Below are 16,840 nucleotides of genomic sequence, written 5' to 3' on the forward strand. Positions count from 1 at the left end.
CATTCCAGACAGACTTTGAGAAATCATATTGACTTGCTGGGTCAATATTTTGTTCTGAGCCAATATGGCATTCAGAGTATCAATCTCAAGAACTCCTTTCTTCTGATTAGCCCCATTGTTCACAGGATTCCTTTCAGAAGTGTACATGAATTGGTTATTTGCAACCATTTCAATTAGTTCTTGAGCTTCTGTAGGCGTCTTCTTCAGATGAAGAGATCCTCCAGCAGAGCTATCCAAAGACATCTTGGACAGTTCAGACAGACCATCATAGAAAATACCTATGATGCTCCATTCAGAAAGCATATCAGAGGGACACTTTCTGATTAATTGTTTGTATCTTTCCCAAGCTTCATAGAGGGATTCTCCTTCCTTCTGTCTGAAGGTTTGGACTTCCACTCTAAGCTTACTCAATTTTTGAGGTGGAAAGAACTTTGCCAAGAAGGCATTGACTAGCTTTTCCCAAGAGTTCAGGCTTTCTTTAGGTTGTGAGTCCAACCATATTCTAGCTCTGTATCTTACAGCAAAAGGGAATAGCATAACTCTGTAGACCTCAAGGTCAACCCCATTAGTCTTGACAGTGTCACAAATTTGCAAGAATTCAGCTAAAAACTGATGAGGATCTTCCAATGGAAGTCCATGGAACTTGCAATTCTGTTGCATTAGAGAAACTAATTGAGGCTTAAGCTCAAAGTTGTTTGCTCCAATGGCAGGGATAGAGATGCTTCTCCCATAGAAGTCGAGAGTAGGTGCAGTAAAGTCACCCAGCACCTTCCTTGCATTGTTGGCATTGTTGTTGTTTTTGGCTGCCATGTCTTCTTCTTCTTTGAAGATTTCTGTTAGGTCCTCTACAGAGAGTTGTGCCTTAGCTTCTCTTAGCTTTCGCTTCAAGGTCCTTTCATGTTCGGGATCAGCCTCAACAAGAATGCTTTTATCTTTACTCCTGCTCATATGAAAGAGAAGAGAACAAGAAAATATGGAATCCTCTATGTCACAGTATAGAGATTCCTTGATGTGTCAGAGGAAAAGAAAAATAGAAGGAAGGGGTAGAAAATTTGAACTTATCAATGAAAGATGGAGTTCAAATTGTGCATTAAGGAGTAGTGTTAGTCCATAAATAGAAGGATGAGAGAAGAAGGGAAGAAATTTTCGAAAGTTAAATAAAGTATTTTAAAAATATTTTGAAAAACAATAAGTGATTTTCGAAAACCAAGAGTGGAAAAGAAATCAAGTGATTTTTGAAAAAGATTTTGAAATTAGAAATAAAAAAGATTTGATTGAAAACTATTTTGAAAAATATGTGGTTAAGAAGATATGATTGGTTTTAAGAAGATGTGATTGAGAAGATATGATTTGAAAAACAATTTAAAAAAATTTGATTTTGAAAAATAATGACTTGGCTAACAAGAAAAGATATGATTCAAACATTAAACCTTTCTCAACAGAAAAGGCAACATACTTGAAATGTTGAATCAAATCATTAATTGATAGCAAGTATGGAGAGAAATTGATTTTGAAAAAGATTTTATTGAAAAGATTTGATTTTGAAAAGATTTTGAAAACTAAAAAAATTTGATTTGAAAACAAAATCTTCCCTCTTGTGCCATCCTGGCATTAAATGCCCAGAATGGTGCACATTCTGGCGTTTAACGCCCAAAGCACTACCCTTTTGGGCGTTAAACGCCCAGCCAGGCACCTTGGCTGGCGTTTAAACGCCAGTTTGCCTTCCTTACTGGGCGTTTTGAACGCCCAGCTTTTTCTGTATAATTCCTCTGCTGTATATTCTGAATCTTCAATTCTCTGTATTATTGACTTGAAAATACACAAATTAAAAATATTTTTGGATTTTTAATAATGAGGAATAATCAAAATGCAACTAAAATCAAATAACAATGCATGCAAGACACCAAACTTAGCAGTTTGTATACTACTGACACTAACAAAATGAGGATGCATATGAGAAACACAAGACACTCAAGTCAAGAGAATTTAAAGATCAGAGCAATGAAATCATCAAGAACAACTTGAAGATTAATGAAGACACATGCATGAATTTGAAAAATGCAAGGAGAACAGAAACATGCAATTGACACCAAACTTAACATGAGACTCTAGACTCAAACAAGAAACATAAAATATTTTTGGTTTTTATGATTTTGTGATTTTTTTTGGATTTTTCGAAAATTAAGTGAAGAGGAAAAATAAAAATATCAAAATTCTTAATGAGAATTCCAGGAATCATGCAATGTTAGTCTAAAGCTTCAGTCTAAAGGAATTAGACATGGCTAACCAAGCTTCAGCAGGACATTGCATTCAAGAGCTAAATTGATGAAAATCAATCAGCTTTGGTGTGATAAGAACATCACCTTGAAACACTAGAATTCATTCTTAAGAACTCTGAAGAAAAATACCTAATCTAAGCAACAAGATGAACCGTCAGTTGTCCATACTCGAACAATCCCCGGCAACGGTGCCAAAAACTTAGTGCACGAAATTGTGATTATCAATGGCGCCATCAACATGGTACGCACAATTGTAATCTCAACTATTTATCACAACTTCGCACAACTAACCAGCAAGTGTACTGGGTCGTCCAAGTAATAAACCTTACGCGAGTAAGGGTCGATCCCACAGAGATTGTTGGTATGAAGCAAGCTATGGTCACCGTGTAAATCTTAGTCAGGCAAACTCAAATGGTTATGAATGATGAATAAAATATAAAGATAAAGATAGAGATACTTATGTAATTCATTGGTGGGAATTTCAGATAAGCGTGTGAAGATGCTTGGTCCCTTTCGTCTCTCTGCTTTCCTACTGTCTTCATCCAATCCTTCTTACTCCTTTCCATGGCAAGCTGTATGTAGGGTTTCACCGTTGTCAGTGGCTACCTCCCATCCTCTCAGTGAAAATGTTCAACACACCCTATCACGGCATGGCTATTCAGCTGTCAGTTCTCGATCATGTTGGAATAGAATCCAGTGATTCTTTTGCGTCTGTCACTAACGCCCCACAATCGCGAGTTTGAAGCTCGTCACAGTCATTCAATCATTGAATCCTACTCAGAATACCACAGACAAGGTTTAGACCTTCCGGATTCTCTTCAATGCCGCCATCAATTCTAGCTTATACCACGAAGATTCCGATTAAGGGATCCAAGAGATAAACATTCAAGCCTTGTTTGCTTGTAGAACAGAAGTGGTTGTCAGGCACTCGTTCATAAGTGAGAATGATGATGAGTGTCACATAATCATCACATTCATCATGTTCTTGTGTGCAAATGAATATCTTAGAACAAGAATGAGCCGAATTGAATAGAAGAACAATAGTAATTGCATTAATACTCGAGGTACAGCAGAGCTCCACACCTTAATCTATGGTGTGTAGAAACTCCACCGTTAAAAATACATAAGAACAAGGTCTAGGCATGGCCGAGAGGCCAGCCTCCAAACGTGATCAAAAGATCTAAAATGATCCAAAGATCTCAAGATGAAAATACAATAGTAAAAGGTCCTACTTATAGAGAACTAGTAGCCTAGGGTTTACAGAGATGAGTAAATGACATAAAAATCCACTTCCGGGCCCACTTGGTGTGTGCTTTGGGCTGAGCATTGAAGCATTTTCGTGTAGAGACTTCTCTTGGAGTTAAACGCCAGCTTTTGTGCCAGTTTGGGCGTTTAACTCCCATTCTTGTGCCAGTTCCGGCGTTTAACGCCGGGCAGTTTTGAGCTGATTTAAAACGCCGGTTTGGGCCATCAAATCTTGGGCAAAGTATGGACTATTATATATTGCGGAAAATCCCAGGATGTCTACTTTTCAACGCCGTTGAGAACACACCAATTGGGCTTCTGTAGCTCCAGAAAATCCACTTCGAGTGCAGGGAGGTCAGAATCCAACAGCATCTGCAGTCCTTTTTAGTCTCTGAATCAGATTTTTGCTCAAGTCCCTCAATTTCAGCCAGAAAATACCTGAAATCACAGAAAAACACACAAACTCATAGTAAAGTCCAGAAAAGTGAATTTTAACTGAAAACTAATAAAAATATACTAAAAACTAACTAGAACATACTAAAAACAATGCCAAAAAGCGTACAAATTATCCGCTCATCAAAGCGCAAACAGAATGAACGGAGATGTCAGCGGCGAAGGAAGGTTCCAGCTAATGGATGAAGTCAGAACAAATAGAGATGTCAGACAATGAGAGAAGCATGAAGAAGTTCTTGACAGAGACGGTTACAGTGATGGTGACAGAGGCACCGCGAACATAGAGAGAGCGCTCTCGAACAGAGGAGACAACTACAAGCTCCTACGATGGTGCCAAGCTACCACACGCGATGCCTGTACATGCGACGGGGCTGCGGGGTTGAGGTGGCTGCGGTGGTTGGCATAGCTGCTGGCTGCGGGCGGTGGGGCTTGGTCAATGGGTGGGTACAGGTTGAGTTATTTTTTCTTTCAATTTCAGAGAGAAATGGGGCAAAGGTGCATTGAGTTTCTGAACAATGATAAAAAAATATAACTTTACTTTTTAATGTTTACAGAAATTATATATTCATCCCTCTTATAAAAATATTTAATTACAAATTTGCCCTACTTTAGTTAAGATATTAACTCTTATTGAGTTAAATTAACTCAAACTAAAACTAAACATCTAATTAAAATGTGCCACGTCACAAGGGGTAATTTACATGTTAATTTAGAGGGGGTTGAATAGAACTCACCATAATTGTTAGCCTATTATCTAGTAAATAATGTACTGGTCCATTTAAAAGTCCCATGTTCGAATTACATAGATTTCATTTTTTGAATTAATATAAAAGGCCGTCTCACGCGAGCCAGTAAAAAACTAAGGTCAGCATTTATCTATTAGAACTATTTAGTTAACAATGTATTTTAAATTTTCAGATTTTTAAAGTCAAGACCATCTCTCTTTCATCTGGTCATTTTGTCCCCTCAATTCATGTCATTTTCTTTTGATTTTTGTTGTCCTCATTAAAATCGAGTAAACATTCTGAGTATTCCATCCAAAAGTATTTCTGAGAATTTGAAACATGATAAAGTATATCTAAAAATTGCTTCTCCTACTATCTTAATAAGTACATACCTTCCTCCTATTGAAAATAAATTTCTCTTCTAAGTTTGTAATTTTTTTTTAAATTTTATTTTTAATAGCTCTAAAAGTAATTTTTTTGGATCGTTGAAGAATTGATGGGAGACCTAGATACTTATCTTGTGCCTTTATATATTGAATACTAAATCTGTTTGCTAGTTATAATCGTAATGGAACTGCAATGTTCTAGCTAAAAAAGACTGTAGATTTGCTGAGATTGACTTTCTGTCTATTGATTTTTTTTCATACGTTTTTATGAGTCCCAATATATAGTTGCATGATTCTAGAGATGCCTTATTAAATAGAATAGTCATCCGCAAAGACAAGATGGTTAATAACTGGACACTTTTTGTGAATCCTAATGCCTTGAATAACCCTGTTTAGCTCTGCCTTATGTAGTAGAAAAGAGAGTCCTTTTACAAAAAAAAAAATAGATAGGGTGATAAAGGAGCTTCTTAGCGGATACTATTTGTTGGTTTAAGAAATAATTGTGACCAAGTCTTGGATCCAAGAATTCCACCTAGTATCAAAACCCATTTTTGCCATAATAAACCATAGGAAGCTTCATTCAACTTGATCATAGGCTTTACTCATATCCAATTTGATTGCCATTTTATTCTCCAATCCACTCCTTTTAATCTTCAAGTAATGCATGCATTCATAAGCTATTAAGATATTATTAAAAATGAACCTACCTTTTAAAAATGCACTTTAATTCACACTCACCACATTATTCATAAAAGATTGTAGTCTATGCACTAGTATTTTAGAAATAATCTTATAAAAAACCGATGAAAGACTAATAGGTCTGACTTGTGAAATCTTAGGGATTAAGCAAATATGGGTATGGTTGAAACTTTTCAAGATTCTCTCCCCACCAAAAAAACTACAAGTTGCTTTAAACATATGACTGCCAACAATATCTTAATAGAATTGGAATAACTTCATCGTAAGACCACCATTCCCAGGGTGCTCTAGGCACAAACATTGAATGTTGCCCTCTTGATTTCTTCAATAGTAACCGATCTCAACAACCTTCGGTTCATATTGTAACCAAAGGATTGAAATCCTCAAAAAGCATACTCAGATTAGCACTTTCGTCGAAAAAAAAGATGTCTAAATATTTTCAATATACATCATTATTGACAGCAGTAAAAAGTGTAAATCCTTCTTAGGGCTGACAGAATTTACTAAAAGGAAGAAAGATTGTAGAAAAGGGGCTTAAATGGAGCATTGCAAATTGTGAATCAGTTTGTATCTGGCAAGAACCTTGGCTACCTCCCATATCCCACCAATAATCTAGCACCAACAAAATAAAGGGTTAAAGACCTACTGAGAAATTATAGAAGTTGGAACCTAGAGATAATAAACGACCTTTTTCCCCAGACATAGCTGCTTGAATTTGTGCTGTTTCTTTGAATGGATATTAGGGATGGTAATTTTTTTCTGTGGGACGGGTATTCGTAGGAATTTATCCATCGGGGATGAATATGGAGAGATTTTTCTACCTGCGGGTACAGGGGGCATGGACCCGTTAAATAAATGAGGCGAGGGACAGGGAATGAAGTCCCTACCCCGTGGGTATCCGTATAATCTCCGTTAGTGTGTATTTATTAAAATAGCCCCCATATATATAATTTAAGAAACCCTAATTCTCTTTGCCTATTCTCCATCAGTCCATCTCTCACTCCTATCTCTTTTTCTCAATCTCTCATCTCTGCCTATTCTCCAAACCCTCATTGATCACCACCAGTCCGCCACCTTCATAGTCGTCAGCCGCCGGTCTCACTCTCATCGGAAAGATCGCTTCCCTGTTTCCCCATCGTGGCCACCTCTAGTTGGTCTTCACTCTTTGCCGGTGGATAATGTCACAGCGATGCAACAATAATGGCGTCCCTTCATCTGTTTTGCAATCGTTGTCGTCACCTTCCTCTGGAGCCACCATCGACTTCCTTCGTTCGCTGTGCTTCCTTCGTTCGCAGCGCCGCTGCTCTTTGATTTTTTATTTGGATCTGAACTGATTTATTTTTTCATCTGTTTTTAGTTATGAATGATGTGTTCTTTGTACTAATTTTTAGAATAGGATTTTGGTTATGTTTTGAATTTTGGTTATGTTCATGGCGTCTGATCTTTGATCTATTTTTTTTGTAGTTTTTTTTTCAAATCTGTGGATTCTAGTGAAGATACGGATATCCGACAGATACGGGTCCCTTTTACCCGTTACGGATATGGGGTGGGGATGGAGAGGCTTTTAGGGTCGAGGACAGGGGCGGGGGCATGTCTCCGTCTCCATGGGGATCTGTTGTCATTCCTAATGGAGATGGAGTTGACAAGCTTTCTTAGGCCAGAAATAGAAATGTGCAATAAGATTAGGCCTGGCAGTTTTCCCCGGCGGGGCAGATATCCGCTAAGAATTACTTGCCGCGGGACAAATTTAGGGGAAAAAATCCCCCCGCGGGTGACAGGGACAGGGACCTGTTTATTATACAGGGCGGGAAAAACTCGTATAATTTTCATTATGAGAAATTACTAAAATATCCTTTATAACAATCTGAGGTTTTGAAAATTAAATACTGAGTTATTATTTTATTTAAAGAATTATTTTTCTAAAAGTAATTAAATTAAAATTTATGATACATTGAGTTTAAAATTTATTAGAATTTTTAAATAACACTTTTGTTCGGTAGAAGTTGACGGTGAAGTAGCTCCCCTTCCCCTTGAATTCGGCCAATTAGAGTTCTAGGAGGTACAGACGACTTCTGACGTTTTTCTCTTCAACAGCTCAGTCAGAAAGTTTCTTCGGAGCTTCAGATATTTTGATTTCATATGGAGGTAGGATTTGGTAATTTTATAAAAATTAAATGTGAATTTGATAAGTGAATATTGGTTTGATTGATTAATGTTGAAATTTTGTTGAAGTATTGTTGTTGCTTGTGAATTGTGGTTTGGCCATGAAGAACAGCCGAGCTGAAGTTATTTTGATAATTTTGGGGCTATTGTGAATAAGAATTATTGATTAAAATTGATGAGGTTTGATGGCCAAGGGATTAAATGAAAAGCGGCAAAAAATTGGTAATAGTAAAGCTTGAAAATGAACTTAAAACTCAAGCTGAAAACTTAAAGAATTTTGGAAATAGGGTTCAGTCCTTTGGTAAATTTATAATCAACAAAATAAAATTTATATTTGAGATTGAAATAGTAATTTAATAAAAATTGAAATTAATTTTGTAATTATATACATTTTGGGGTATTTTGGATAATAATTAAGAAGTTCAGGAATAAAATAGGTATTTTAGAAAAGATGTAAGGTTATTTTGGTAATTATACTATATGTAAGAGTATTTTAATAAATTATAAAATATGTTGGGGTAAAAATATAAATATTTTAGAAAGCTCAAAGATTTAGAATAATTTATAAAAGCTTAATAATAAAGCTTAAGTTATAAGTTTTGAGTAATAAAGAAAATCATTATTATTAATTTATTAAGATTATTATCAAAGTATTTTTTAAATATATTATACATTAGTAATTTGTACTATAACAAAATAGAAGAGTTAAGCAGTAACCTACTTAAAATCTGTAGAAAGACGAACCTAAGTTGAGAATCTTATGATTCACTCTTCATAAAATATCTAGGGAGAGATGAGGAAAGAGTGTGAAGATGATTTCTGGTATTAAAACAAGGAAAAGAAAAAGAAAAAAAAGATTAAAAGAATCTAAAGAACCTTTCTCACAGGAGAGCAGAGAGCAAGAATAAAAGAAATGAAAGAAAGAACAAAACGAAAAGGAGATAAGTAAAAGTATTGTTTGGCATTGAGAACGAGCTGAGAGGATTATGTACCTGCTGAAATCGAATAGAGATATGGTGGTGAGTCCACCAAGATTTACTTCCAGAGATACATCAGCCAATCCTGGGGATGGTCGCACCTATAAGACAAAGGTTGCTTACAGAGGTTATCGATACATACATTGGCTAGAGAGAGCCTCACCTGTAAGAATGAGGTTGCTTACAGAGGTTATGTTTGCATACATCAGGTCAAGAGAGTCACACATGTAAGATAGAGGTTTCTTACAGAAGTTATGGCACTGAAAACCAAACTCAAACAAAGGTTGATGAGTTACGTCGGGAGCGGGTTGAAACCGACATATGAGCCTCATTACCTGCACTAGGGATAGACATGCATCATACTTGTTTGCGTATATTTATTTGTGATTGTGTTTTCTGTGATTGTGGGTGTGCTAAATGATTGTTTGAATTCTGTGTTCTATAATTGTTGAATTGGATTGTACTTTGTTGACTGTTATTGGTGACCAAGTATATATAAAATGAACATAACTATACACCCCGACCATACTAAGAACTCCCCAGTTCTTACCCTCTATTTTCACTCTCTTTCAACTACAGGTGCGAAGGTTTAGTGTGGAGCTACAGGAGCATAGAAGATTATGTTCACGAGTTGAGTTGTTAGAATTTATTTTTCCTTCGTCGTTTATTGTCTTGATTTTTAGCGGGCTAGGATTTGTTTTTGAGAATATTGGAATAATTTTATGTATTTAATGCTATGTGAATATATATAATTTTGTGATTAAGTAATTGAAAATAAAGTTTCCTCTCGTCTCCTTAATTAAATTTTCGGTTCATATTCGTGTATGCTCAATATTAAATAAAGATAGTATATAATAAAAAGGTTTAAAGGTAAGTAACGCCTGAACTTTTGGTACGATCATGAGATGCTAAAAGTTAGGGTGTTACATCCTTCATATATATATATATATATATATATATATATATATATATATATATATATATATATATATATATTAGTTTCACTCACATCACACTAACCCTAGCCTCTATTTCATTTCTGCAGATATAAAAATTTGAAATCCCATTCTATTTTCTCTTCAAACTTCATTACACCACTACAATCTATAGCCACTACTCCAGTCCACTGTCCACCTCTCTTCTTCCATTTCTCATCACCGGCTGCCGCCCCAAAACCCCCTCACCTTCACACTCCCCTAAACTCCCTTACCCTCGCCGATTCCTTCCCCCAAAATAAGGAACGTCGTCGCTATCTTCATGTGTTAGGAGCGTGATGAGCGGATAATTTATATGCTTTTTGGCATTGTTCTTAGGTAGTTTTTAATATGTTTTAATTGTTTTTTACTATATTTTTATTAGTTTTTATGCAAAATTCACATTTCTAGACTTTACTATGAGTTTGTGTATTTTTTTTGTAATTTCAGGCATTTTCTGGCTGAAATTGAGGGACCTAAGCAAAAATCTGATTCAGAGGCTGAAAAAGGACTGCAGATGCTGTTGGATTCTGACCTTCCTGCACTCGAAATGGAATTTTTGGAGCTACAGGAGTCCAAATGGCGCGCGCTCAATTGCGTTGGAAAGTAGACATCTAGGGCTTTCCAGAAATATATATAATAGTCCATACTTTGCCCAAGTTTAGATGACGCAAACTAGCATTCAACGCCAGCTTTCTGCCCTATTCTAGCGTTAAACGCTAGAAACAGGTTACAAGACAGAGTTACACACCAGAAATAGGTTACAACCTGGCGTTTAACTCCAGAAACAGCCTATGCACGTGAAAGCTTCAATACTCAGCCCAAACACACACCAAGTGTGCCCCGAAAGTGGATTTCTGCACTATCTATCTTAGTTTACTCATTTTCTATAAACCTAGGTTACTAGTTGAGTATAAAAACTACTTTTAGAGATTTATTTTGTACCTTATGACATTTTACATCTGAATTTGTATCTTTGACGGAATGAGTCTCTAAACCCCATGGTTGGGGGTGAGGAGCTCTGCTGTGTCTCGATAAATTAATGCAATTATTTCTGTTTTCTATTCAATCACGCTTGTTTCTATTCTAAGATGTTCATTCGCACTTCAACATAATGAATGTGATGATCCATGACACTCATCACCATTCTCAACCTATGCACGCATGCCTGACAACCACTTCCGTTCTACCTTAGATTGAATGTATATCTCTTGGGTTTCTGGTTCACGAGTTTGATTGCCCCTCCTGACAATAGAGCGTTCAATCTGTGAGTCCAGAGTCCTCGTGGTATAAGCTAGAACCAATTGGCAGCATTCCTGAGATCCGGAAAGTCTAAACCTTGTATGTGGTATTCCGAGTAGGATCTGGGAGGGGATGTCTGTGACGAGCTTCAAACTCATGAACGTTGGGCATAGTGACAGACGCAAAAGGATCACTGGATCCTATTCCAAAACAAGTGAGAACCAATAGATGATTAGCCATGTACATGGACCCTTTTCACTGAGAGGACGACTGGTAGCCATTGACAACGGTGATCCACCAACATATAGCTTGCCATGGAAGGAGACCTGCGTGCGTGAAGAAGAAGACAGTAGGAAAGCAGAAATTCAAGGGACAGAGCATCTCCAAAATTCCAACCCATTCTCCATTACTGCATAACAAGTAATTATTTAATGTTCTTTTATTTTTCGCAATTAAAACTAAGAACCCTATTGATATCCTGACTAAGAATAATAAGATAACCATATCTTGCTTCAAGCCAGCAATCTCCATGGGATCGACCCTTACTCACGTAAGGTATTACTTGGACGACCCAGTGCACTTGCTGGTTAGTTGTGCGGAATTTCATAGTGTGAGTTTAATTTTCGTGCACCAAGTTTTTGGCGTCGTTGCCGGGGATTGTTTGAGTTTGAACAACTGACGGTTTATCTTGTTACTTAGATTAGGAAAAATTTGTCTTGTTGGTTTAGAGTCACTAGGATTGCATCTTTTATTATTCCTTTTAAAAATCTTTCAAAAATATTATTTTTCTGCATTAGTTTTTAATTTTTCTTTGAGTCTTTTGCTTGAGTTTAGTTTCATATCTTAAGTGTGGTGTCAATTGCATGTTTTTATTTTCCTTTAAATTTTCGAGTTTGTGTTCATTGTTCTTGCTTGATCTTCAAGTTATTCTTGCTATTTTTCTTGTTGATCTTTAGTTTGTCTTGTTTTGTGTCTTTTCTTATTTTTCTTGTGCATTTTCAAATTATCAGTTTTCAAAAAATTTATATATATTAAAAATACCTTTTTAAAACACGTTAAATTTATAGCTCAGTTGGCTAGAGCATTGTGCTTGTGTTCTTGGTAATTAGTTATCTTCCTTTTAAAACTTTTTCAAAAATAATTTTTATTTGATTAAATGTTGTGCCAAATTTTAAGTCTGGTGTTCTCTTGTTATTTTTCTTTAATTTTCGAAAATTTATTTTTAGTTTTCTAAAAGTTTTAAGTTTGGTGTTCTTTTTTTGTGTGTTCTTGAGTCTTTGAATTTTGTTCTTGTTGTTCTTGTGAGTCTTCAAAGTGTTCTTTAGTCTTCTTTGTGTCTTGATCTTAAAATTTTTAAGTTTGGTGTGCCTTGGTGTTTTCTCTCCAAAATTTTTGAAAACAAGGAGCACTGGATCTAAAAATTTTAAGCCTTGTGTCTTTTGGGTGTTTTTCTTTTTCATAATAAAATTCAAAAATCAAAAAAATATCTTTTTCTTTAATTGCTCATAATTTTTGAATCCCTTGGGTTGACTTGGTCAAAATTTTTCAAATTATATCCTTTTAAGATTTTTTTTAAAATAATATATTTTTCAAAAACATCCTAACCACTTTCTCTCTCCTCACTTTTTCAAAAATCCTCATAAAATATTTTCAAATCTTTTGTTTTATTCATTTTAGTTTTTTATTTTATTTTATTATTTCGAAAAAAAGCTTTTTAATAAATAAATATAATAAAATTTTTATCTACATCATCTCCCTTACTCTATCATGGACCTAAGTGGAAATGAACAGTCTAGAAGGACTCTGGTGTCATATGCTAACCCCACTACTGCTTCATATGGGAGTAGTATCTATATACTCTCCATCGGAGTCATTAGTTTTGAGTTGAATCCTCAGCTCATTATCATGGTGCAGCAAAATTGTCAGTATTCCGGTCTTCCATAGGAAGAACCTACTGAGTTTCTGGCACAATTCTTACAAATTGATGACACAGTACATGATAAGGAAGTAGATCAGGATGTCTACAGATTATTACTATTTTTATTTGCTGTAAAAGACCAAGGTAAGAGGTGGTTAAATAACCAACCTAAAGCTAGCATAAGAACATGGAAACAGTTGTCAGACAAATTCCTGAATCAATATTTCCCTCCTAAGAGGATGACACGGCTAAGGCTGGACATCCAAGGCTTTAAGCAAGAGGATAATGAATCCCTTTACAACACCTGGGAGAGGTACAGAGAGATGCTAAGGAAATACCCCTCTGAAATATTTTTAGAATGGGTGCATTTAGACATCTTCTACTACGAGCTTACAGCAAAAGCTCAGATATCTCTAGACCACTCAGCTGGTGGATCTATACACATGAGAAAAATAATTGAAGGGGCTCAAGAGCTCATTGATACAGTTGTTAGAAATCAGCATCTGTACTTAAGTAGTGAGTCCTCCATAAAAAAAGAGGCTAAGGCAATATCCACTGAACTTAGTCCTCTAGAACAAGTTGTTGAAATCAATCAGCATTTATGTTATCTGACAGAACAGTTGGCAGAATTTAAAGAGATGTTACAAGACACTAAGGATGCTAGCAGGAACATGGAAGCACAACTTGACCAAACAAGACAGCAGTTATCAAAACAGATAATAGAAGAGTACCAAGCAGTTCAATTAAGAAGTGGAAAAATATTGAATACCTCAACTCAAGGTAGCAGAAAGCCAAGAAAAGAACAATTAATAGAGGATGAGAAGACTGCTAACCAAAATCCCTCTGAGGATAGTAAGAGCCCAGAGAGGAATGATTCTGGCGTTCAAACACCAGAAAAGGGTGAAAAACTGGCATTAAACGCCCAGTGGATGCCCAGTTCTGGTGTTCAAAAGCCAGAAAAGGGAGAAAAATTGGCGTTAAACGCCCAAACCATGTTCAGTTCTGGCGTTCAAACGCCAGAAAAGGGAGGAAATTTGGTGTTAAACGCCAATCCAGCCCCCAATCCTGGCGTTCAAACACTTATGAGGGGTCAGACACTTGAAAGTACTGATAATAATTCCCTCAAGAAGGCTTCTCAGCCTACCTCTGTAGGAAATAAACCTACTGCAACCAAGGTTGAAGAATACAAAGCCAAAATACCTTATCCTCAAAAACTCCGCCAAGCGGAACAGGATAAACAATTTGCCCACTTTGCAGACTATCTCAGGACTCTTGAAATCAAGATTCTGTTTGCAGAGGCACTTGAGCAAATACCCTCTTATGCTAAGTTCATGAAAGAGATCTTAAGTCATAAGAAGGATTGGAGAGAAACTAAAAAAGTTATTCTCACTGAAGAATGTAGTGCAATCATTTTAAAGAGCTTACCAAAGAAGCTTAAGGATCTGGGAAGCTTTATGATACCATGCACATTAGAGGGTACCAGTACCAAGACAGCTCTATGTGATCTTGGGGCAAGTATCAACATAATCCCTGCATCCACTATCAGAAAGCTTGGGTTGACTGAAGAGGTCAAACCAACCCGGATTTTCCTTTAACTTGCTGATGGCTCCATTAAATACCCATCAGGCGTAATTGAGGTTATGATTGTCACAGTTGGGCCATTTGCCTTTCCCACTGACTTTGTAGTGTTGGAAATGGAGGAGCACAAGAGTGCAACTCTCATTCTAGGAAGACCTTTCCTAGCAACTGGACGAACTCTCATTGACGTCCAAAAAGGGGAAGTAACCCTGAGAGTCAATGAGGATGAGTTTAGGTTGAATGCTATTGAAGCAATGAAGCACCCAGACACATAAAAAGACTGCATGCGTGTTGATATTATTGATTCCCTGGTACAGGAGATTAATATGGCTGAGAGTCTCAAATCAGAGCTAGAGGATATCTTTAAAGATGTTCAACCTGATCTGGAGGAACCAGAGGAAATAAAAGAACCTCTAAAAATTCCTCACAAAGAGGAAAAACCTCCTAAACCTGAGGTCAAACCACTACCACCATCCCTAAAATATGTTTTTCTGGGAGAAGATGAAATCTTTCCTGTAATCATAAGCTCTACCTTAGAATCACAAGAAGAGAAAGCACTAATTCAGGTGCTAAGGACACACAAGACAGCTTTTGGATGGTCCATTAGTGATTTCAAGGGCATTAGCCCAGCTAGATGCATGCACAAGATCCTACTGGAGGATAATGCCAAACCAGTGGTTCAACCACGAAGGCGGCTGAATCTAGCCATAAAGGAGGTGGTGCAGAAAGAGGTCACTAAATTACTAGAGGTTGGGATTATTTATCCCATTTCTAATAGCCCCTGGGTGAGCCCTATCCAAGTTGTACCAAAAAGGGAGGCATGACAGTGGTTCATAATGAAAAAAATGAACTGGTTCCTACAAGAACAGTTACAGGGTGACATATGTGTATTGACTACAGAAGACTCAATACAACTACCTGAAAGGATCATTTTTCTTTACCATTCATAGACCAAATGCTAGAAAGGCTAGCAGATCATGACTATTACTGTTTTCTAGATGGCTACTCAGGCTACAACCAAATTGCAGTAGATCCCCAAGATCAAGAGAAAATAGCATTCCCATGTCTATCTGGAGTATTTGCCTATAGAAGGATGCCATTTGGTCTGTGTAATGCACCGACAATCTTTCAAAGATGCATGCTCTCTATTTTCTCTAATATGGTGGAAAAATTTCTGGAAGTCTTCATGGACGACTTATCAGTATTTGGAGATTCATTCAGCTCCTATCTTGACCATCTAGCACTTGTTCTGAAAAGGTGCCAAGAGACCAACCTGGTTTTAAACCAGGAGAAATGTAACTTTATGGTGACTGAAGGAATTATCCTTGGACACAAAATTTTGAACAAGAGGATAGAGGTGGATCAAGCCAAGGTAGAGGTAATTGAAAAATTACCACCACCTACCAATGTTAAGGCAATCAGAAGTTTTCTGGGACATGCAGGATTCTATAAGAGGTTTATTAAGGATTTTTCAAAAATTGCAAAACCCCTAAGAAACCTGCTAGCTGCTGACACGCCATTTATCTTTGACACAGAGTGTCTGCAAGCTTTTGAGACTCTAAAGGCTAAGTTGGTCACAGCACCTGTCATATCTGCACCAAATTAGACATTACCATTTGAATTAATGTGTGATGCTAGTGACCATGCTATTGGTGTAGTATTAGGACAGAGGCATAATAAGCTTCTGTATGTCATTTACTATGCTAGCCATGTTCTAAATGACACACAGAAGAATTACACAACCACAGAAAAAGAGCTACTTGCAGTGGTTTATGCCATTGACAAGTTTAGATCCTATCTAGTAGGATCAAAAGTGATTGTGTACACTGACCATGCTGCTCTTAAATATCTACTCACAAAGCAAGATTCAAAACCCAGGCTCATAAGATGGGTGTTATTTCTGCAAGAGTTTGATATAGAAATAAGAGACAGAAAAGGGACAGAGAATCAAGTAGCAGATCACCTGTCCCAGATAGAACCAGTAGAAGGGATGTCTCTCCCTCTCACTGAGATCTCTGAAACCTTTCCGAATGAGCAACTCTTTGCCATTCAGGAAGTACCATGGTTTGCAGACATTGTAAACTATAAAGCTGCAAGATTCATTCCCGACGAGTACAGTAGGCAGCAAAAGAAAAAATTACTTGATTATGCGAAGTACTACTTGTGGGATGAACCATATCTCTTTAAGAGATGCGCAGACG

The 16,840-nt window shown here is 36.7% G+C and overlaps 1 non-coding gene across 1 annotated transcript; it reads left to right on the top strand.

The window, feature by feature from the left end:
• Positions 1-297: 297 nt before the first annotated feature.
• On the top strand, positions 298-405 carry LOC112704768 (small nucleolar RNA R71). Its single transcript, XR_003155375.1, has one exon. It is a non-coding gene; the product is annotated as a small nucleolar RNA R71 (small nucleolar RNA).
• Positions 406-16,840: the final 16,435 nt, after the last annotated feature.

The sequence above is a fragment of the Arachis hypogaea genome, chromosome 7 (assembly GCF_003086295.3).
Source record: "Arachis hypogaea cultivar Tifrunner chromosome 7, arahy.Tifrunner.gnm2.J5K5, whole genome shotgun sequence".
Lineage (NCBI taxonomy): Eukaryota > Viridiplantae > Streptophyta > Magnoliopsida > Fabales > Fabaceae > Arachis > Arachis hypogaea.